The sequence below is a fragment of the Anopheles maculipalpis genome, chromosome 2RL, assembly GCF_943734695.1.
Source record: "Anopheles maculipalpis chromosome 2RL, idAnoMacuDA_375_x, whole genome shotgun sequence".
Lineage (NCBI taxonomy): Eukaryota > Metazoa > Arthropoda > Insecta > Diptera > Culicidae > Anopheles > Anopheles maculipalpis.
Window position 1 is genome coordinate 27,951,664 of NC_064871.1, and position 24,270 is coordinate 27,975,933.

Genomic DNA, 24,270 nt, shown 5'->3' on the forward strand with positions numbered 1-24,270 from the left:
GTCCCTCCTCCGTTTCCAAACGCTTTCCGGATCGCAAATCGCGGATCGTTGCTGCCGTTGTTGCTAAAACTTAAACACCACTGGCTGCAGCCTAGGCGTACGGTTAATGGTTTGCCGCACGAAAGCGGACCAATATTTGGATTAATTAACTTTTTCCCACCGCACACTGTAAGGCGCCGTTTCCTGCACCAACCGTTCGATTCACTTCGGTTCACTTCCGGTACGTTTCGCCCATGGGGCTGCCCTAGTGTGGCTAGACCGGTAGCCGATTGATTTCACTTTCGATGCAGATTTTTGCCTCCTTTTTTTCTCGTTTCGTTTGCACTCTTTTCTCACACTGTTACACATTCACTTTTATGCTGCATACGAACTCGCACGGGCGTTGGATCGCATCGGTTTATTTTGTGAGAAAGCTAAATGGCAAGGAAGAGGAATGATTTTTTTCTATTGAATCATATGAAAATCTACTCATCAATTTAAAGACCCTTCATTAAATATTTTATGTTTCGATTTTAACGCGATTTATCTAATTTCGTAATGCAGTTTACCCTCTTAATTTCGTTAAAACAACCCTCTGAAAACTATAATTCATTTTTAATCAGCACAAAATTGATTTTAACCATTGTTTTCACTTTGACCTGAACAGATATAGCACAGAAAATATTGAATTGAATACTGAAACTGATAAATTAATGCAAAATTGTAATACAATGCACAATGCTCCACCGCATATCGCACACAAACACATAGCAAGCATACACTCAACCAAATAGCACTTGACTTATAGAAAGGGAACCACCATACGCTGAACAAAGTAGAACGGACAAAGTTTCCCTTGCGCCGTCACGCATCGATAACGCAAAAAAAAACCCCCGGAAACGTCTTGGTCCACGACTGGACTGTCAAGGGAAGAATTTGCCGTCCGTAACAAATTCTTTCTTCACGCGTTCCTTGAGATCACGTCGGCCACAAAACGTCGATTGGGCCGACCGGTCATAAATCATAGCACACGTTCCGGCGTATTTATGATCCTTTAGTGTTCACTTTGTTGTGCAGAGAAATCCACAGGCCGGGTATTTGTAGCCTAATAATTTATCTTTACGAGAGGGCAACTTTCGGATTTGGCACCGCAGCTATCCGTAGATGAAATTGTCGATGTCCTTCACAGTTGCTGGACGCTTTCCGGTGTTATCTCTTTAAAGGAGACCGTTTAGGAAAGAGATCAACTAGCGGTGTCACCAAGCCTGGAAAAGAAAAGAAAACATAATCGATTATATATTATGATTGATTTTATATCGGGAGATTATCTTTTTCTTATGACATTTATTTCAATTTAATTGTGAATCATTTTGGGGTAATAATATGCAGATAATTTTGCAAAATGCCGCCGACATAACTTTTTTAAAACATATCTCCTATTATCTGCATTTATATGCTCGAGCAAACCCGAATGAAAAATCCATTTTAAAAGGTTAACCGTCGCACAAACTTGCAGAAAAAAAAGCCCCGATTTAGATTGAATTAAATTTATGAACCGCCCAACCCAACAGTCCCATCCAAGCGATGGTGGTTTTATTGCACGCCATGTTGATTTACTGTTTGTCCATCGATGAGCCTTCATGCGCGATTGAAACCCATTCGTGCAAACCCAAATCGTGGCTAATATTGGCGCTCCAAACGCCCTTTCCTGCACTTCGCTCAGTGCCAACTGCGTTCCCTTTTTAATCCGCGCTCCTACCCGTCCTCGTACCAACGCCCAACCAACGACGGAACACACTGAGTGCAATTTAAAATGCAAATATTTTGCAATTAACCACATCGGCAAGCGAAATGGACGAATCAATCGGCTGCGCGTCTGTGGCAACGTAGATAGAAATGGACGGAAATCCTTTCCAGACCGGGTTGGGGAAACAGCACCGAGAGCGAGAGGGATTATGCTTGCGGTTCCGATTGAGCCTCCAACGCCTAGGCTAGCCGGTGAACACGTAGAACTGTGGTTGGGATGATTTTAATGCTTTTTTTTGTTTTGTTTTTTTTTCTCTCTCTCTGTCTCTATCATTCTCTCTTACTGGCTTTTCAATTTGCATACCCACCCATTCGACCTCAGTGGAGCGGTTAGTGGAGCGAGTTGAACTTCAAAGCAGTGACCCACTAAACTCCCAGCGATAAATCGAAGCTCAATAAACCGATCAGGTTGATCGGATGTAAATTTGAGGTTCGAAAAAAATTGTTAATTTGCAGAGTATTTGTCAATGTTGCCAGGAATGCATAATATATTTTAGTTTGAAGTGCTTCCACCATTATCGTTGAAATTGTAATGAAAAACCCCATCGCATTCGTTTGTTTTAGTTGCAGAATATTTCAAAATAATATTATGCTTTCCTGCCTTAGAGAACTATCCACTGCAAACGACCCAAATAAATTGTAAAAACAACATTCTTGGCACATCGAGCTCCTCGCTGAACTTCATGATCGAGAGAGAGAGAGCAAACATTTTCTTTTCCTCCAAAGTGGCTGATAATTTTTCACCACTTATCGCTACTATGAATGAAGGTGATGAATAGTGGTGATGATGAACGCCGATGTTCATGATGGGTACTGTCAAGTAGCGTTGACTAATGTTCACTTCATCCCGGCATCTTCCCTCCTAATGCTAGTGACACGCCATGAAGGACGAGCGTACTCGTATGGATGGAGCTGTTTTTTTTCCGCGAAAAATAACTCCCACCGTAGCAAAGGCATTCCGCTTTCAGTCTAATGAGATATTTTCCCATCTGCAAAACGTGCAACGGAATGGAGTCATTCAGAATGACTTACGAATCAGCCGTGTTGCTGAAATTACTGCCCACCACAAAAGAAGTAGCATATGAAAAGAATCGCTCGGTGGCTTTTCTATTTAGCAGCGGCAGCATGCTGCTGCATTAGAAATATTTTCCTTTATTTCTACTTTTATTGAGATGTAACTAGCACGCGTCCTAGAAATACATTGTAGCACTTTATTATTCATTCGTCCGCTACGTTGTGTGTGTGTGTGTGTGTTCATTTCCCAACAGACATCCACAACCGATCGTATCGTTTCGAATTTCTCACCCATTTTGACACCGTCTCCTGTTTGAAAATAAGCTTCTCCAACACCCCAAACCCCAGAACAAGCGTGACGTCCTATTATTATGAGGCTTATACTGGTAGGCGAAATTAATTAACCCCAACCCGCGGAGCAAACGAAGCGGTGCGAAGATTTATTCAATGGTAATACTTTAATTAAATCAATCGAAGCGTTACTTTTAATCCGATTTGAAGTGCTGGTGTCGTTGCGTGTCGATTTTGTTTTGGACAGCACAGCAATAATGGAGCATCAGACAGACACCGTACGGACGGCGACGTGTCTGATGCGTTCTGCTTGTCTGGGATGTCAACTTCAGGCACCACCAAACAGAGAGCTGCATGGACACCGTCTATGGGATGATGATACTCGTGGACGTCAAGCTTATCAACCCCCGTGGGGGGTGGTTGGGTGACCGATTTGATGCGAACCAGCAGACTTGCCTTTTATAAATACACACTTAATGGCTTCCTAAAGCAGGAGCTAGAGTTTGCAGTGGGCATGGCAACGCTATCGAGTTACTTAAGAAGGATTGGTTCTGCACTGTTTGCAAAAATGGTGCTATTTTTGTGAAACCCCGACGAGCAAAATTCAAACACTAGTTTGGTGTGGGATTTAACGTTTAGAACTGTTTAAAACAATGATTGCAATAAAGTTACTTTATTCCATTTCAACTAATTTTGACTGCAAGTCATATGGTCCTTAACTTCTTTACTTCGTTCTACTGTAATTACAACCACTTTTCAATTTAGTTGATTCATACAGTAGTGAGGCCGCATGCCATTTTTACCGAGAAAACCACTTAAACTAGAGAAAAGTTCATCATCCACTAGCAAAAGTTTTCCAACTCAAATGTACTTAAGAATGAACCCTTAATCAAAAACTTCATAGAAAGGAGCCGTAGCCGTTCCGTCTTTCTGACTTCGGTTTATTACATAAATGGGTAACACATTCGAGAATGTGCAGTAGAAATTGTACTACCTCCAGAAATATTCTTTGGAAGCATAATCAGCCGTTTTATTTTCCCATCAAAAACGTGGACAAAAACTTTTTTCCACTTTAGGTTCAACTTAAATTTCTTTTCCCAGTATATTGCAACACAAACGCGGTTCCGTAATCTAGAAGACTACACGTTTCTGGAAGGAAAAAAAAATTTAAATTTAAAACATAGGAAATGTTTACGGCTGCTCGTTTTTGTGGACTCGTCTTCCATTTGATAAGACCAACAAGCAAGCAAACCCAACATACACACACACACAAGATAACCCATCCCAAGAACACCCAAAGGAAAGCGAAAAACAGAGTAAAATGTTTTACTTTCGGTTTTGATCAACCGTTCCCAGGAGAATATTGCCCACAAAATTGTAGTTTTTCTTTATGCATCCAACACACCCGCGTCGTCACAAGGGGGCCATACCGTGCTGTACCGTTGGCATGGTTGCCACTGCAACTGGGGCTCGACGATGATGATGATGATGATGATGCGCCAGCACAAATTGCGTTGATTCGTTTCGATTCATATCGTCTCGCAGTGAGGCGCCACCGTGCCAGATACGGCATATTATGCGGCCACATAAAGCAGCATATTGCAGCATCCGTTCCCGTCCACCGTAGCAGCCGAGCAGGCAAACAGCCCAGGTTCGGAGGTTGTGCGTCGCTTGTGCCTCGAATACAAATGGGCTAAATTTAGTGGCAGAGATTTCTTGTTTTCCCTGCCAAACCTGCGTCGCGGATTGTTTGGGGCAACGGGTGGGATGAAGTGGAAGGGACGGGAAAAGCGTGCACTTGTTCAATGTGTTTTTCCACCTCCTAACAGGATGATAATTTTTTCGCGTAGCGTGCGTTTTTTGCGGGCAACTTGCAGGAAAACGTCAAAAAAAGGAGCAAACGTAAAGTGGCTTCAATCAGCTCTATTTGTGATACTTCTCTTTTTGTGTTTTTTTTTCTTGTTTGAGCCTTTTTCCAGTTTAAGTATTACGGCTCGGTGCCATATTCACAGCTCTTCTTGCGCTGATTTTGTACAAATTTCTTAAGGCATTTCTTCCTTGTTTTTTTTTGCCTTCTTTCGGGCATGCTTGGCTGATTTGAGCTGTTTTCTGGATAGGAAAACCACAAGCTGTAAGAAAGGACGATTGTGTTGAGCAGCGCATTACACATAAATGGGAAAAGTCTGATCTAATAAGTGCATTTTCTTTGCATTTTCTTTTTTAGATCTTTCGTAATCATGTTTATTATTATTGTATCCATTTGAATGACAAACGTTGACGTTTAATATGCTTACAGGTTTTTACTAACGTCAAACTTATACAGGATAAACATATTGAGTAAATAAAAAACTTCCATTCCAGAGAAACAAATTAAACAACTCATTCTTCGTGGTACTCAAGTTTATGTCTCCATTATTTTCCCCCAGAAAATTGCAACTAAAAACCAAAAGAAATTGCAACTGCTACAAGGCAGTAAAGATGTAAAACATCCTTAGCATTCATTTTCCTTTAATGGGAAGCTATAAAGACACCAACTTCACTCCTCGGTAGAGATAATTTCCCGCGTAAACGACACAGTAGCGATAGAAAAGTAAACCTTTCGTTTTCTTCACTTTGCTTCCACCTTCGAGCGTGTATAATCAGATAAAACGGTGATAAACATACAGCCTGGGTAAACAACTGCTTTTCCTTTTTCTACATTTATTTCATCCCCTGGCAAACCGCGCACTACCAACGGTTTAGCTGTTTTCTGTGGGGCTCAAACGAAAGCACGAAAAAAGATGCCCGGTTTTCTCCCTGTAGGCTCGCAAGCACCGGATGTGGGCGCGTCGACGCTAGTGACTCTTTGCCAAATTTTTATTTTGCCACAGTGATAAAGTGCGTACGCTTAAGTTCAAGCTGTAGCACACACACACACATGAGGAAAATGGCAATTCAGTGAGCAAAATGAAATTTATCCAGAGCTTCTGTAAGAGAGCGATGTTTGCACTTTTATTTCCATTGCAACACATAAGTGTTGAGTTTTTTTCCCTCACCAAGCAATGACGACTCTGCCAAACATTTCCTTCATGTACGGAGACCTATTGTTGCACCCGTGTTTTATCACGTCTTTAATTTTGATTACTTCTATTTCCGGCAGATATGCCAACCAACAGTGACCACTTTCTTTCTTTTTCTCCATGCGGCCCCCGATCACCTGCGTTAAGCCATAAAGTTGACTTAATTTTGACGGCAAACGCTTACTCCAGCACTAGCGGCACGTTCAGTTTCGCGTGCCAAACTCCAACGAACGGATCCATCCCTGGGAAGCGGACACTAATTTGGCTCATGATAATTTTTATTCCACTCATTGTTTATAGCACATCATTCGTCTTCGCACAATTTGGATGGCATTCGTACGGTTTCGTTTATTTTGCTTTTTGCATTCGCTTCCTTGCTGTTTCATTTGTCTTTCCTACTGGAAGGTTTATTTTAACCCTCATTTTCTACATTTTGTCCCCATGTTTTGTTTATGTTTTCCTTTAAGGTTTCGTTTTTTTCCATGTACCATCATCATCGTGTGTGTTTGCATTTACGATTGGCAAGCGGGGGGGAAAACGCAACATCGCCGCTCAGCTTCATAAGCTGCCGTATCTGAATGGAAATCGCGATAAGAAAACAAAAACGAAACATATACACACATCTTCCCACGGAACGGCTTCACCGGCTGTAGTCTCAACATATGAAAAATGGAATGATTATTTTCCCCAAAAGGCAATTCAAACTCTGCCCTTGTGTTTTGTGTGTGTGTGTGTGTGCATTATTTTGTTGCTTATTTTGTCTGGCACAAAACTGCACAAACCCACTACACACGGACACACTGTACACAAGACATTGGCAGGCAAATTGAACGCGTGGTGAATATGCACGACGATGCGAGCGCCAACAATGGGATCATAAATTTTCTGCCACACTTCCACGCTACCGGAATTGGCTGTGGCGATGATCTGCGAAAAAGTGTCGCGTTTTTATCATGCAAATTATCTTGGCGAAACTTTGTACGAGTTTAAGTGTACCTCCGATCGTGTGTAAACCTTGCAGGACCTATCACCTCAGATACGTTTGAAGATGAACAAACTAGATGTAGAAAGACGCAAAAAAAAAGTTCAACCATACACGATAAATTAGCAGAGACATGATTTTAATCCTGTTTTACCTGACGATTTATGAGTGCTGTACGATGAACCGGTTACGAAACGGTTCGTACATACGCCTCCATTACTTGACCCGGTCTCCTGTAGTCACTGTAGTGATTAAAAACCATCTTTATATGGCCTCTCGCAAAAAGGTGTTCCTCCTGCCCGATTGCCCGTCAAAAGGTAAAGACTTTCTCCTGGTAGGTAATAAATATGCCGATGCGGCTTTTTCTTTCCGTTGCGTAACGGACCTGGTCAAAGGTTGCACCGGTGATAAGCTTGGTAAGCTCTTAATACGACCAAGCAGTGGTATTTACTGATGGCTTCAGAACCTTCCCATTCGGTAGCAAAGTTCTATCGGCAGCTCTTAACCCGATTTCTTCGGAAAAGGGAAAGTAGGGACCGCGTGCCATACGTTCGAATTATGATGCAAGCGGCTAGTAAGGCCCGAAAAGTTTCCCCAACATGGGCAGGAAATTGACTGTTTGATCGATTAATATCTACTTTATTACGACACTGAACGCAAGAGCCTAGTTTGGTTAAGGTAGGAGATTTTTAATTTCCACCCGGCTGGCAGAAAGAGGAAATTTAGGCAAGATTTTTATCCAAATATCTCATAAAGTGAGCCTTCCGCTCAAGCACTTCATTAACGGATCATGCAATCTACCGGCAAGCAAATATTGAAACGAGAAAATTGAATTTTCTCCCAATATATAACTCTCGTACGTCCTGATACAAATCTGGTGAGTTGGAGATTTGCTTCGTTAATGGCGAAATGTGCTTCCTGCGTTAGGTGATGATGTCCGTGAGGATGTACGAAAAATTTCGAAACTCCGTTTGCTCCGTCAGGCTGACTGTGAGATCAAACAACCTAAATCCAATTATTATCGATTTCTCCACAGGAATGATGGGCGAAGTATTTCTATCAGGATGCTTGCTGATTACAGTTGAGGCCAGGAGCCTCACAACCAGCTGTGCGAGAGTGGCCAACTACCTCGTTAATTGGAAGATCGGTCACCATAGGGGTGCTTCGCCTGGTGCATCGTCAAACGGTAGAGTTTCTATTGGATTGCACCATTAAAGGTGGGATACAGCTTCGAAGTATCAAAAACATGAACGTAATGTCATGTACAAAATATAGCAATCAGATGTTACCTTTTATTATGTTCTTTTGAACATATTACTTAAATAATCTTTGCATGTGACTATCTCATCCTATTAACAAATGGTTGAGCACCAGCACAAACTAATCATCAACTCCATTATGCAATTTCAGATTAGATTGTTTACTACAATAATGAATAGACTTAACTCCGCACATTGGTTCATCTGCATTAGAATCATTCATCCACCGGCGTACCGTAGCATTCCCCATGTATGGTAAGCACATTTCTGTTTTCTATCTATTAGCTCTGCGAAAGTTTTCCCCTGTAGGAACTAATTAAATCTGTCACAACATCATCCAGCTCGTGCAGCTTAATTAAAGCAAACATACACACACACACACACCAGACCACGGATGCCACGGATCTAAACTTTCGCTCGATACAAACCCCCGTTGTTTGCAACGATGAAGCGGTGAAGATGTTACCATCAAACCAAACCTTGGGATACCTTCTTGCGCTTAAGACGTTAAAGACGCTCAGGTGCACAAACAGAAGGGAACACAAGCCCTATGAGGTTTACACGCGATATGCTGCACTTGTCGTTGCGCAATCACCAAACCGCTGCGAACCATAGCACGTGCACTTGGATTTATGTTCATCGTGTGGCACACATTCTCGAAGGCTTCACTCACCCTAACCGTGAACCACCGGGAGGTGAGGTTATATGTTAGGACCTTTCGTGTGCGGCCCTGCTCCATCTGGCCATGGATCTTTAAACGCCGCACAGCCGTTCGGACGTGACAGAGAGATGTTGAAGATGAATTGCGGCATGCGCCCTGTACGAATTATGCTGGCCACAGCGGATTATTCCTTTCACAACGATGCTGATGAAGGATGTTAATTTGGTGTGTAAATTCGGTACAACCATAGCTCGCGCACTGTCCTTGCTATTTGAACGTGAGAAGCATCAGCATACTTTGTTTGCTTATAATGATCAAACCAATGCTGAAAGGTGTATTAACAAAAGGGAAAACAAAAGATACCATCCTAATGTTTTACTGTAGGACAAAAGTATTACGTGAAGGCTTTTTTTAGAGTTAAATAAGCATAAGTCTTCTACGAGATGCGAAGCAATGTTTCATCCGTTACGGCGACAAACACTTTCCTCTAACCGAGCACTATTGTTGATTCAAATTCACTCCGGCGTAACTGTTCATATGCTCAAGTGTACAATTTCCTGTAGACTGTATTTCCATCAGCCAAATGTAATGCCATAAACACCGCACAAGATGCTGACATGAACCGTGGAAAAACTTTTCCCTGTCGAATGTTCTCAGTGTACATGGCTGTACAGGTACACCGTTTCACCGTGTGCGAACCTCAGGTGTTAGAACAGCTCCTTTTGCACAACCAACCGTAAGATAACACACGAATGCTGGTTGCAAAACTATACTCCCTAGCTGATGAGTTTGAGCATACCGATAGGAATAGGGACGGGTGAATAGATTTAAGAAAATATTTGCCCACCCTGGCTTGGAATGCTGAGCAGATGTGCTGAAGCGCTATCCAGCATGCATTACGCTATCCCAAAGCAATCCATAACGCGCCCTGTTTGAAAAAAAAACGGAAGCAACTTGTTCAGATGATGCTCCTACGAATTGGATTGCAACTCAGGGAAGAGACAGTTGTTATGATGGTGAAATGCAGTGTGACGAATGGAAATGTTGGAGTTTAGCGCACGGATCACAAGGATGGCGAAGGCAAACAAATTGGATCGGCGGGAAAGTTTTGTCATGCTGTATGCAGGAATGACTTACAGATAGAAAATTAATGACTTCCGAAGGTAAACAGGGTTGCCCTTTTCGCGATAGGATTAGTTTTTCGTATCCGGTCGCTTGGTGCAGTTGGTTTGCGTGGCGAGAAAATATAAATAGGGTACTTATTGCACATGTTTATAATACACATAAATATTTACAAAATCAAAATTTGGAAAGCATTTTGAATGAACAGTGTACAACAATTTATATTCTGTCCTGTTGAGCCTGACCTCACAATGCCAATAGCAATAAGAAACAAACATTAACATTATTTTCCGTATAAAACATATTAAGCAAATTATCTACCAATATTTACAAAACATGGCGACAGCTGTAGCTAAATCTATTTCTTTTTAGATTGCTTCCTTCTCAACTCCACAACTACAGCAGAAATTGAACCTTTACCTATTCGTTTACGTGTAACTCCTTCAATTTTCCTTTACCGAATCGAACTCATAGAGACGGTCACGAAACATCACGACCGGTGCCAGTAACGAGCCCAAATTTGGTCTAATTTCCATGCCTATCGTCATGGCAATCGGGTTGCAATTGGCTGTACACACAATTTGTAGCGACCAAATTTAATTAGGGTGTGTCCTGGGTATGTGCTAACCCGATCGGAATTGTTGTCACGAAGCTTTTGGTTGTACACAGAAGAAAATTGGGTTGATGCTCCGTGCAAAGAGGGCTCCTCGACCCTCGGTTGGTGTTTCAAAAATAGTTACTTTTTTGCGCATTCAATTACCAGGACATATTGCCATCTGCGAAACAGTGCTCTGCAAACTACAACGTGGCTTTTCTATCGCCGGGTACTATTACGTAGTTTCAGCAGAACTTTAAGCTACAAAACGCCGCAAGACGTCTACAAACCTAAACAAAGATACTATTAAGAAATGTCAAAGAAAATCAAGCAAAAAAAAACCCCCCAAAACAGCATGCATCGATCGAACGAAAACGAAAGCTAACAACGCGCGATGGCAGCTTCCATGGTTTCAGCCAACTACTGATCGTAAACCAGTACCAAACACGAGTGCTACACTGCGCCTGCCGGTGAAAGAAAAAAGGGAAACACTATTTTCCGCTAATGAAATTACATGCTCGATTATTTTACGACCGTGCCAGCGAGGACGCAGACGCTCGAGTTTCGATTTCACCGAAGCAGAAGCTTTCTTACGGAGCTTTTTGCTCAAGGTGCAGATTACGCTGCGAGGAAAAACCACCATCGATCGATCGTCCGATTTTCGCGGGATCCATCACCGGGTAGCTGGAGACTTCGATTGGTTTTACTTTGGTTTGATTTTCACTTTTTTTGTTACTATTTTTCTTTGCAATCTATAATAGGTGCCGATTTTTTTTTTTTTTTGTAGCCTTTGTTCTGCATGGTTTTGCTAATCGTTTCACTTAACATGGGTTGGGGCTAATGTTATAGTAAATTGGAAAATTTTACAGTACGCTAAAAAATCAATCACTATTTTTGCACATTTCCCGATAAAGGTGTCCTGCTGCTTGAAAATGTACGTAACAAATAGATAATTGAGTTTGAATCGGCGTTTTTTTTTTTTGTGTTGCCGGAAACACTGTCAATTTAAGTCGGATATTAAATAATTAAATGTTCCGGTGTGGCATAAGTGTTCTGTTTGTAGCAGAAGAAGAGAGTCTTGGCTTAAAAGCGAATGAATGCTGTTTAAATTGGCAAAATAAATTTTCCACATATCCAACCATAACAACAATTTAAAGAGTCCTCCTTTGTGCTAGCGAACCATGCGTGTGCTCTGTGTATATGTTTCTCCGCCAATTCTACGCTTTAAGTTGGTTAAAATATACCATTTTAAGGATTACGAGCATTCACTAAGCCACGTATGTACAATAACCCATAAATTTCACCCTAATCGCAACAAACACCCTTCCAATGCGTACATTTTGCCTGAGTTCGACTGATGCTTCTGCCGCCGTTTAATCCCACAAATGGCACCGAAGCTAGATCTTAAATTTCCCGCGGATGCATTTCAGCAGCTTTTCCAGCAAACACCGAGCAGCACCCAGAATATTGAACGAAGAGATAACACCGATTTAACACCTTCCGCTTCTTGCAATGTTTCATGCAGCCGGTTAGTGAAGATTTTGATACACCACACGTTCATCCTATCCGCTCTTTATACCGGGATAGCTTTTGCCAGTAGACCTCCCGTACTACGTTTGGAGGGTGATGAAAATTGCAAAATCATCCAACAGTTTGTGCCCCCTACGGGAACATAAAACGTGGTGAAGGAATCAAGCAGCAAAAAAAAAAATGTGTCCTGGCGCTACTACTTCCCCAAACGAGTCGGCTGCCCACCATCATCGCGTAGGCTTCGGGATGTACAATGAACAAGAAAAACATAAATTTTACGCCAAGGGATTATTTTTCCTTTCTCCCAGCCATACTTTAAATGAAAAAAAAAACCCCTGAGAGCGAAAGAAAACAGCACTTTGTGTGGAAGCTACGCCACGCAGATTTGATTGTGATTTAAAGGCGCCAACAAACAATCATCATCTTCGGGTTTGTAAATGGAACGAAACGTAACAAGCGTCGCTCGGCGGCAGAAATGATAACGTTCAGCATGTTTAATGTGCGACGGTGAATTAAAACTGCCATTCAATGTTTAATTGGCCGTGAAATCGGTTTCAATGCGCCTTAATTGAAGGCTTAGCTAATAAGCGATGTGCGATGGAAGGAAATAATTTCATTAAACGTTCAAGTATAAATGATAGATTTTAATTGATTGTTAAATAAAATCTAAATCGTGTTGATGTTTGGTAAAATAAATAAAAAAATCATCGAAATTTGTCTCCAACCGAGTGAAGATTGAAAAGGAAAATTCTACAAGCAAAGTTAATTCAACAATGTTTTACGTTTTGCTAAGTAAAATGTTCACAAATTTTAAATAAATCAAAATACATTTATTGCAGCTCAGCACAATAAGTCTAAATTGTCAATATATTTACATCGAAAATCACACTCCTTTACTTTCCCATACCAAACGAAACGAGTCCTTAAGCGTGTCTGAACGATTTACTCCTTAAGTGGATAGAACGTTCGTTTGATGTAACATCTGTTTACTTTATGTTTACGATTGCAATCCAAACCCGAATCATCTACCAAACAGAGAGCCCAGAAAGTCCGGGGTTGTACATTAAACATGTATTACAGAATTTGCTTCACATCCCTCCACAAACCAGCCAGTCGGACAGTGGCACCTTTGGCTGGAAAATCCACTTCCAGCAGGTTCCTTTGCCAAAGTAAGTTAACACGGTGAAGGGAACAAGGAAATAGCAAACATCAGCATACAACCGCAGTAAAACGCAGATTGCGGTCACCCTTCTCAATATCAATAATTTTATTCTCCTGTGTAAAATGCTTCCTTCCCCATCCTCTCAGTCGTTGCCAATCAATCCCTTTTAGAAGGTGATAGTACGGGATACTAGCAGTCCACAGCACACAGCACTTGCTTGTTTGCTACCCCTTTTATCTAGGGTGAAGAATTCAGATTTTACACCCAGCACAGATCTTACACGCCACGGCTAACCCGGTAGACAAGAGTCAACAGACATGAAACTGTAGACTTACCGGGGCCCGTCACGTTGCTTGTGTAAACTTACCACCAGCAACAAGAAGCGCTTCTTTGGTAATGTATAAAAATAACTATGAAGCGAAATAGCTTCCTCGGTTAGGTCCATACCATCACCCTAACATAAATCGTCATTTACCAAGCCTTTGCCTATGTCTCGACAGCCAGTACCGGAAGCCGATCCCTTAGCCTTTGATTTCGGGCACCATCAACAGTCAGTCCTTTGGCAAGCTACAAAAAAAAGGGTTCAACCTGGCTACCGCCGTCTGGCAATTAAAAAGCACGTGTCTATGTCAATTTTCCGACAGATTTTCACCTTTCCCCGATGGAATGGGCGGCACACGCCTTCATTAATGTTTCACTCCGAATGGGAAACGGGCAACACTTCCCCCAAAAACCGAAACTGCTGCTCAACGGCCACAAAAATGCAGATGTTATTAATAAAGAGGTTGACATTTACCGGTAGCAATAAATCCCCAGGTGTAATGGTTCATTACAATCCGGCCCCGTGAAAAGGACCTTCGAAAAGTTGGCCTAAACCATAGCTTCAAAATTACGACCGTCCGGACGTCCCTCCGTTTGGTCCTGTGCGATGGAGATGTTACAACATGCTAGTGGTTTAGGCAAGAATTGTGATTTTATTTCGCATCATTTGCTTTCCGGTCTACCGTAACCGAGCTTCGGTAAATCTTTACCTCACAGGCTCCAGGCCAAGATTTACGTCTGCAATTTTCAAAGGGACACGCATTTGCTTGATTAAAAATTGAAAACGTTTCTAAGAAAGGTGGCAGCAGCAAGGTGGTTATCTATCTAATCCAAAAAGGAGGAAAAAATGAAAAATTTCAATCACGATTACTACTGGCAAGATTAGGCCACAAACTGTCAACTAGAAGGTGCGCAACTAAGGGAGACACAAAAAAAACAGACCACAGTGAAAAAGAGTAATTGGAAACATCGTGCAATTATGCAATCGGTTGAAACTTTACAGACCGAGACCGCGAAAGGGTTAATGGCTTGGCCGTTTGCGGAGATTGTCTGCACAAGAATGCGGTCAACGCATTTATGCTCGCTTTCTGTCGTTGATTTCGATCCATCATAACCTGTTTTCGTGTACGGTTGTTTCCTTTCAAGAGGCTGTAATTTCAAGCAAAACAACTGTTGGGCGAACTGAAAGCTGTTCGGCAGGTGGGCAGTAGTACGTATTGCGATGCACATGGAACGAATGCTTATCTTTGCTATTAATCGAATTTTATTTTGACTTCTGATATGGGGAAGGTAATAGGCAGCTCATTGCTAAAATGTAAAGTAATTGTGTTCAACGGTTTGTCTGAACTAATGACTAATCCTTAGCTATTTCACAATGAGTATGCACAACATACTTCTAATGAAAACAAATTGTGACACTTAAAACATTGTGACAGAAGATCGTTTACCCCGAAAATGGCAAATGATAACTTAATTAACACGCTCCAAATACAACTTTCCACTGTATTGAATCCAAGAATGATGTTTAGCAATAATTAGCACAATACGAACGAAAATTTAGGGCAAAAGAATTGAGTGTGCCGGACAAATTTACTGTTTTTCTTGTATATTTTGCATGATTATTTTTCGCAACCTTACGTCACGAAAAACACATTTTCACACGACGAGCTCGATCAATAAATGGCCATCACCATCGGTTCAACAGAAAATTGAACACCTCCACTCTATAGTCTCAACTTTGATTCATCACATTGTGTACGACATCGTCATCAGCAGGCAAGATCAAAAACCTTGACGGAAACCCACGCTAAAGCATAAACAAAAAACAACGAAAAAGGTTTTTTTTTTAAACTCGGTAGCTACTAAACCATCCACACTTTAATCCATCAGCGATAGTCACCAGCTTAATAGAGTGTGAACTTGCTTCAGTGAATCACTCGCCAAGTTTCGTGAGAATTGGAATTAATATTGGATGCCTACGTCTCACGCAACGTAGATCGTCTGATTGATCACGGCAAAAAAAAACTATTTTGTACGCTAAAGACACTAAATAAGCCTAAAACCTTTTCATATCAGATCGAAACCACATCTCCAGGAAATAAATGCATATTTCTGCAATGAAGGTAACATAACATTCATCAAATGATGGATTTCGGACACAGTAAGGTACAGAAGCATGTCACAACACAAGTTCCAATACCTGACGTTTGATCTAACACCTGAGAACTTTTAACGACTAAAAAAAACACCTTACTGTGTACCGTTCCACTTCAATCATCCGTCCAGTTCGAGTGTCAAGGTTGCGTCGTGACCGGTGACTTCCATCTCCAGCAAACCAAACGTCACAAGACACCCGAAGGGCCATTATGCCGCTGATGCTCGTTTTAGAAAATTGGATGTCATCGCACGAGAAGCAGAAGATTCCAAGGGTTGGCAATGGGGTAGATTGAAATTTTAATAACCACAGCGCTATCGCTGTCGGTATGCGTGAGACAGTCGGTGTGGTGTGACCAAAGTCACCGTGATGGCACCTTCCAATAACTAGGTCAAGCTAACCCACCAAACCATATAGATCGTGTGATAGGTCGCGATAATCAATAGCCGCGGTGAACCTTCCCTTTTGGCCAATGCTTGGGACAATAAAAATTACTTTGCGTTGCAACAGGGATGCGGGACCCACGGGCCATCCGCAGCGCCTTACAAGTTGCTCGTGATGATGGGCCAGTGTGTCAGCAGTGTCTCGGTATCAGGTACGGGCGATCTAACCTCTCCGCTTTTCCTCCCGAAACAGATGGTCCGGTAAGCCCATTTCGGACTGAATAGCGGCAGGTCGATCAGGTTTACTTTCATGCCACTGCGGTGGTTGCTCAATGTCATCGAGGAACTGGGCGCGGAACTGCTACACACGATTTCTTGGGTGCGCCCTACGGTTATGGTAAGACCGGGGTAGAATCACGGGCAGTGGTGGTAGTCTACCACGTTCGCAGCCACAGGCTTCGTGGGCATGATTGTAAAGAACCAGACATTAGCCAAGCGACGCCCAATACCTTCGAGAGGTGGACATGAGGTGGCATTCTTGGGGCAGTGTGTAACAACAAAAATTGACACATGCTACCAACCTCGTTCCAATACATCCTAGAGTGGAAAGTGATGAAATCATTTTGACAGAGCAAGAACCGCGCACAAGACAGCCGTAGGACAGGTATAATTAATTGTAGGATTGAAGGGACAGACAGAAGTTGGAGAAATCATTTAACCATTTTTGGAAGTACTGTTCAAAGCCCAGTAGAGTAAGCGAGAAGTCGGCTCTGCAGTAGACAATATTGAGAACACTAAAGTTTAGTAAACGATTTCTCACCAAAAGTCGAGGTAAACTACTTTCGTGTTTAGTGATGTTAAATTGAGTTTAGATCAAAACAGGCGAAGGATAAATTCCTCAGATGAAGTCTCAAAGTATTTAAGATAAGAAGAAGTTATTCTAACCTGTACAACTTTAAGCAACCATTCTATTCAGGCAATCATTGTCTGCTACTTCTTAATGAAGATGATACCAAAATGATCAAAAACCATTCCATTAACCTTCTTATCCATGAGGTCGTCAACCATTATGAAGACGTGTTGCGTGTTATAATATTATCCTCGGTATCCACATTCGTTACACCACGTCAATACTTGACGAATAGTGATGAAGCACGGGAAAAACCGTCTCCTTCCCAGCATCAGATAACGCTCATAAACCTTTTCTTTCTTTTCACCCTTAAACGGACCATATAGAAACTAACTCACCACATATTCCAATTCCAATTCAGCCACCCTCTTTGCCGGTAATAATAAATCTGAAAGTAGAAAGTACACCGCGTTAGATGAAGAAAATGTGCAAAAACTTGGCGAGACAAACAAAAAGGTGCATAACAGTTGAGCAACGTCTATCCCACGTGCGTTATCCCGATAAAGTTCCATTAACTCATCACAGAAGTGGTGATTCAGAACAAAAGCATTATTGTGTCTTACTACTAGCTTTTTGTTGTACCCACCTCCAGCAAGCAGCTGAAGAAGAATAGACCACCCATCCTCACTCACTAACCAGCACTGGTTGACGTTGTTCAACCACAGCTCAGTATCCTCTATTCAAGTGACTCTTGCGTACCAACGACAAGTGACAGTAGAAAACACTGGAAAATATTAACACACCATTCCAGGCTTGGAAGAAAAATGGTACCGAGACCACGAACCAAGTGAAGTGAAAGTTCGTTAATTCGATCTTCGATCACACTAACGCTCCCAGAAAACTGTGTCCCCGGCATTGTGTTCGATACCACCTCTCAACTATCACCCGTTCGGAATTTTGAGAAGGCGAAGGGTCAGCAGACCGCTTATCGCAAACGTGTGGGGCAAATGACACGGCGACTCACCCGCCGCATGGGTTCACAGTCCATGTCCGACCGAGAATAACCGATTGTTCAAAACAATCTCTGCCTTAGCCCAGCCAGGGGAATGTTATCGCTGAATGCTGAACTTGTAAAACAAATTCTAATTTTCTCATTACACCGCAAAACCCCATTTTCATCGAGCTGGAGTTTCCTTTATCGACACACGGATGGACATAAAAGTTTGCGTGAGTTTGTGTACGGCGCACCCTCGGAAAGGGTGAATGAGATTTTAAAGTTTGATTAATAGTTTCAAAACCAGTGTTTTCCGGGGAAACTCCACTTTCCAGATATGATGGACCACAGTTTTACTGGGTAGGTGAAAGCATTGGTTATTCTTATCGCATTGACCATGCATCAAAAACCATTGAATGATTTAGCGCCATAAGTTGCTGCATAGCGCTTAAGCGCTTATGAATTGTTGAACGGGGTTATATTTTCTCAAACAGGGCAAGAAAAATAGCAATGCCCCTCTTGAGACACATTTGCAGCCCAAGCTGAACCGAACGAACATTTATTGCTGACTCTCGCCCTCAGCGATGCACTCTATCTCCCCATTATCTGCAAGGAATGGACTTCTTGTAGCGAAATTCACTTAACTTCTGCACACACAAAAACCGACACTCGACCGATGTCGGCAGAAACTAAAATATTTACTACCCCACAACTAGCAACCACACTCTATTCTGCACAAAAAGGGGGAGTTTTTGGTTTTTGTGCTGCTATCTACCACACACACACAGACAAACAAGAGCCACTTCAAGAAGGCACAAATCGAAAACATCTCTCACTGCTTTCCACTGTACTGGGAAATACTCTTCATTATCGGGTTGAATTTTCCTACCAAAATCGCACCTACCGAAATAAACAGAATTCTAAGCCATTTTTGACTTGTTGGAAGAGTTTGTGAAAAGCACAAAGAAAGAAGCGAAAAAAACGTCCCAACCCATCTCGGAAAACAGGAAAAGTCAAACAAGCTGTTCCACACATACGCTGCACCTAGCATTGCCTGTGTGCTTCAAGAACTAATTCGCACCGAATCGGGATGGGGCAAAGCGGGCCGGAAAAATGGGAAAACTTTTCGATCTCTTCTGGTTTTATTTTAGCTTTTCCCACTCTTTGTCTCTCGCTCTGGACAACTTTTTCCTCCCGCTGTCCATCGTCTGAGACCAAGCCCATAAATTAGAAGTACGTGATAGGGCTACCGGAAGAGATTTTCAATTGCCCGCTTCAGTGCCGCCCCGGTGGTCAAAATGGGGAAAGCCACTTTAATTGCTTATTGATTTCATTCCATAAACGAGATGGAACTTCTTTCGCCGTTTGCCAAATCGAAATAAAATTAAGGGAAGAGTGAGTGTGAGTGTATGCATGAATGGAACGAATTTTTTTTTTTGAGTTTTCTTTGATTTGGTAGTAGGTTTTGATTTTGCAACCTTCGATCGGCACTGAATCGATCGATTGCTCTTCAGAAGTATACGTTCTAGCACGGATAACAAGAGCCTACCGGCCTAAAATGGTCCTCCCTTCGAAGAATGAAACTAAACCACACCGTTTGGGCGAAAAACGTTTTTGCTCCGATTGCCATCACGCTTCACCGAACAGTTCGAAAAGTCAGGAAAATCTATACCGAACGACAACCGGCACGAGAACTTTTGCCGAACGCATCATCAAAAACTTTCATTTACGTGCCCGGATTTCCAGCGGTGTGGAGGATCGTTTTTGCGGACGTTTTCTTCGGCAAAAAGATTTTCCTTCTCAACGCTACTGTCACATGCAAAAGGGAAACGCAACCGACGATGCTGCTTCTGCATCGATTCTGGGTATCGTTGGTCGGTTTGATCGTCCAGTTTGGCACGCTTCCAATTGTCCTGGAAGTTTGGTTCGATCCAACCATTTTTTTTTTGTGGTGTTTTTCGTCGTAAAAGCGAACGTCACTTGCGTTTTCTATTGTCCTTCCCGGTAGCACAAAATGGTCGAAGGCGGTTCACTTCACCGAACAGACTAACCGACACGATACGGTACGTTCTGAAACGAAAGCCAGAACATGTCAAGTGTGTTGTTAAATTGTATTGCTCCCAAAATGGGACAAAACCTGCTTGCAATTATCAGCATACCGTAGCAAGGTCTGGTGAGATTTTGTTATTTTGCAAGGAAAGCAGAGACAAAACCCGTCACGAAGAACGAATGGCAACCAGTGTTGTTGTGCAGCTGCATCTCGTTTGGAGAACGCATTTTCGACACAATTACGATCGCATGGGTGGCAATGGAACAATGTTGCGGAACAGTGGAAATTCCGTACCGGTTGTTGCTGTTGCTGAAAACACTTTGAATGATCCAAGGGAAAAGGGGTGTTACCTTTTTTTACAAACGAACTCAAATTCTTTACCGAATGGGGTGTAAAGAGCGTCGAGCTTCGGATGCGTCTTTGATAGTGTTGTTCCAGGAATGTTATCGAGTGAAAGGAATGATGGAAATGGTCGTCAAACGTTAGTAAACCATTTTAAAATTGAATTTCATGGATCGTTTCTAAATAGTGGCAAGTCCATGATTCCTTTCCACCATCCAATCTGTTCATTGCTGTTCATTAATAATGCAAAGCAATTAATTAAAATCCGACCCAAGACTTTGAATGCAAATGGACGGAATGCGCAATTAGTGTAAAATTACTTAATGTGTTGAGTTGAATGTAAATATTCTCTAATTTTCTTATCTTACTCATTGCTTAAGTTTCTTCTCGTCGTTGTTTCACACAACGTAATTCGCGTCTCTTTGCTTCTATAGGGTTGCTCAATCTTTTAAATCCTAAAACACGTAACCGGTGTTCAACCGTGTCAAAAATGTTTGTCTATTCATCGACACATGCCACCCGGAATCCATCAACAAGGTCGGCAAATATTGATTCAAACACCTGCAAAAACAGACCCGGGACGACAAATACGCACGTCATAGTGCAAAAACAAATGACCGAATCGGCAAGTCAGCGAAAGTGATAGGACTTTTGCACCTAAACATTCTCGACGTCGATAGAGACCACTGGAGTGTCTAAAAATCTATACATCTTTTGCCTATTATCTAACCGTCTATGGGACCATTACTAAAGGGACGCCCGAGTTGAAAAATTTCTATACGCCTTGGCGTTCCACCGTTCCGTGGAACGAATGCATTCCCTTGCATTCACACAGCTGCCTACACCCAGTGGTGCGTTGATGAGATGCAGATGAAGACATCAGATTAGGTCGTGTCAAATCGTATCGCAACATTGTACAGCGACAGCAAGACACCGCTAGTGAAAAGATCTATCGTGCAGGTTTCGTTTATCCTAAACTATTGCACTATAAAATCAGCAGACCAAAGCACAAAGACATATAAATGATCAATGATCGTGCTGATGGAGCGAACATAATTTTTTTGTACTATTTGTTACTTTTCTTTTCCCCAGCATGCAACACACCACCGCTGCGTTGGGTGTTTTATCGCAGAAGAAACGTTTCACTTTCATCATGATTTGTTTTTGTTTGCATTTAATTTTCATCGGCTTGTTTTCTTCTTTCTTTCGCTCATCATAGATTCGTCCCTTAACTTCGCACCCGTCTGCGAAGGTGCTTTAAAAATGGCAAACTGTTTTTTTTTTTGCCCTCCACTGTTACATATCAGTCGCTTCCATCGGACTAATGTTGTTACACCGTATCGGTTGATCGATCGGTTGCTGTTTGGTGAAATAACATCGGAATAGCATGTGTAAACTGCACCGGCGATGTGAGGTATAACGTAGCGCTACAGTAGCTAATCGCGTGCATTGGCTCGGTTGGTCAAACATCGATCGATACCACAAACACTCTGGCGGCTGGGAGTGTTATGCTGAGCGAGATTTAAAGAAAAAAAACCACACACACACAACACACATGCTATTAAGGTTACATGAAATGGGGACCTAAAATTAGAGGAACGAATGAAAACAGTCTGAAAAAATTGGCGTGATGCAGAAAAAAGAATTGTGTTGTGCAAAATGGGAGATTTCATCTTACTAAACTGATCTTAGCGAAAGTTAAAGCCGATGGAAAAGAGTGGAGTAGTGATGGCAAATAAGAATTTTGCTCCAATTATATAATTTAAAGGGAATGAAATATTTCATCAAATTTTCCACTCATGCACCAAACTATTTGCGCTATTCATCCCGCTGTCCACGCTGATGCATCCTGATGCACGTGCCACAAACTTGACAGCGAAAAACTTATTTACCCAAAGTGATCGCTGTACTCGCGCGGAATTATGTCACTCAAAGTTTAACGACGCTTAGTCGCTGCGGGAAGACGCGCGTGTCCTTAATGTCATAATTTTTGCCCGATGCAACGGCGACACCCTTGACTGCCTCCGCTGTCTGATGTCATCTGTTCGCGTTGCATTTCAACCTGCTGCACCCAACCATCCTGATGTGTGTGTGTGTGTGTGTATGTGTGCCTGTGCCCATGACGTGACGTTCTGCACCATAATTGCATTACCCACGCCTCTGTGAATCTTCTGTCGCGTCCGCCTGTTAACTTCCTCGAGAGACTCAACTATGCGAACATGAGTGTTGAGTCGCGGTCTGCTGAACTTGAGCGAACGTAAGAAGTTTTTCCTCTTTTCACTGTTTACACCCACTCTCATACCCCCCCACCGATGGCGATACCCAACTGCCCACATAATGTTATGCAAAATGTGTATAGTGCTTCAGCTCAAAGACACCCTTTTTTCCGCACTTCAGTTGCAGTTGTTCTCGCTTCTCGGTGACCGTACTTGAGGTTTTCAGTGGATCCGCATCGGCAAACGTGGAGTGGTCAACACTTGTTGTTGGCACCAGCATCGATCTGACATCCACATAGTTATATAGGCATCCTCATGACTCGAAGCTCACGATTACGGTGTGTTCGTTGAGGTGTTTTGTAAAAAACACTTATCGACGGTTCCCACTCAGGTTCCAAGATTTCACTTCGAATGTAAAATTATACAGTGTTCCGATTCGGTAGGACTGTATTGGGCGTATTATTTAACTTCTTAAGCCGTTGTAATCAGCTGTTAATGAGTTGTCAATCGCATGGTAATGGTTTGCACATCCGCTTCGCCAAGCAAGCTGTTCTAAATCCTTCCAAAAAGGCTCCAAAAACTTTATCGGTCGATCCGCTCATATCAAAACACGCTTTCTTCAACACAATTATCACCTAGCAAGTCAAAACTCAAAACCCGTTTGCAAAAACAACACAAACGTGTGCAAAACTTTTGCACAAGAAAACGATCATTAAAGAACACACGCTTGGATAACAGGAACCGGTGTGTCAAAGTTTCCGAAGGCAACTACTCTTGCAAACCCATTATCACTTTTAGCCCTAGCACAAATATCCCACCAAACATGCTCGTTCGTTACACACAACCAGCGAGATCATCAAAAAGGGTTCTCGTTGTATAATGGAGGCAAAGTTTTGTAATTTAATTTCCTTCCGTGCAGGGAAATCGACACACAAAGTGGCACGTTTTGAAAATTAACCAGTGGGAGCAGAGCTCAACCTTAACATTCGCCAGAAAAGCTGTGTACTTATCCCGTGATGTCCTGGATCAGTCTTACGGCTACTGTCAGCACGTTTCAATTCGCAAAAGGTCACACAAATGGAACGCTGAAAGAGACATTCGTTCTAATCACGAACTAAAATTCAATTATCCTAAAACTAAGCCAATCAAGGAGAGGGAAGCTCGGAAGCATACTCACACACACACACACACGTTCAAGTTTTATCTCTATCTGGAAACAGAACCCTTAATAGAAGAATCTTACAACTATCCTTTTGCAGAGCAGTGGGCACCATCGGGCAAGTCGCTTTGTCTTACTAAACTGTTCTAAAGTGTCTCTTCTTTGCTTCCTTTCAAAGGGGAAATTAGGGTGCTTCAGGATGGAAATGAAGCAGCTGAAAGTGAAGACAGTTGCTCCTTGTAAATGGATGGCTACAGGATAAGACGGCCATTACACTGCTAGTCGGAGCAGGCAGCCGTGCGTTTGGTTTAACTTGCACAAACGGCTGCAGCACGTCTCG

At 42.3% G+C, this 24,270-nt stretch overlaps 1 protein-coding gene across 1 annotated transcript in view; it reads right to left on the bottom strand.

Moving 5' to 3' along the window:
* The window catches only part of LOC126565883 (uncharacterized), a 482,940-nt gene that overhangs the window by 400,304 nt on the left and 58,366 nt on the right, over positions 1–24,270 (bottom strand). The window lies entirely within an intron of this gene.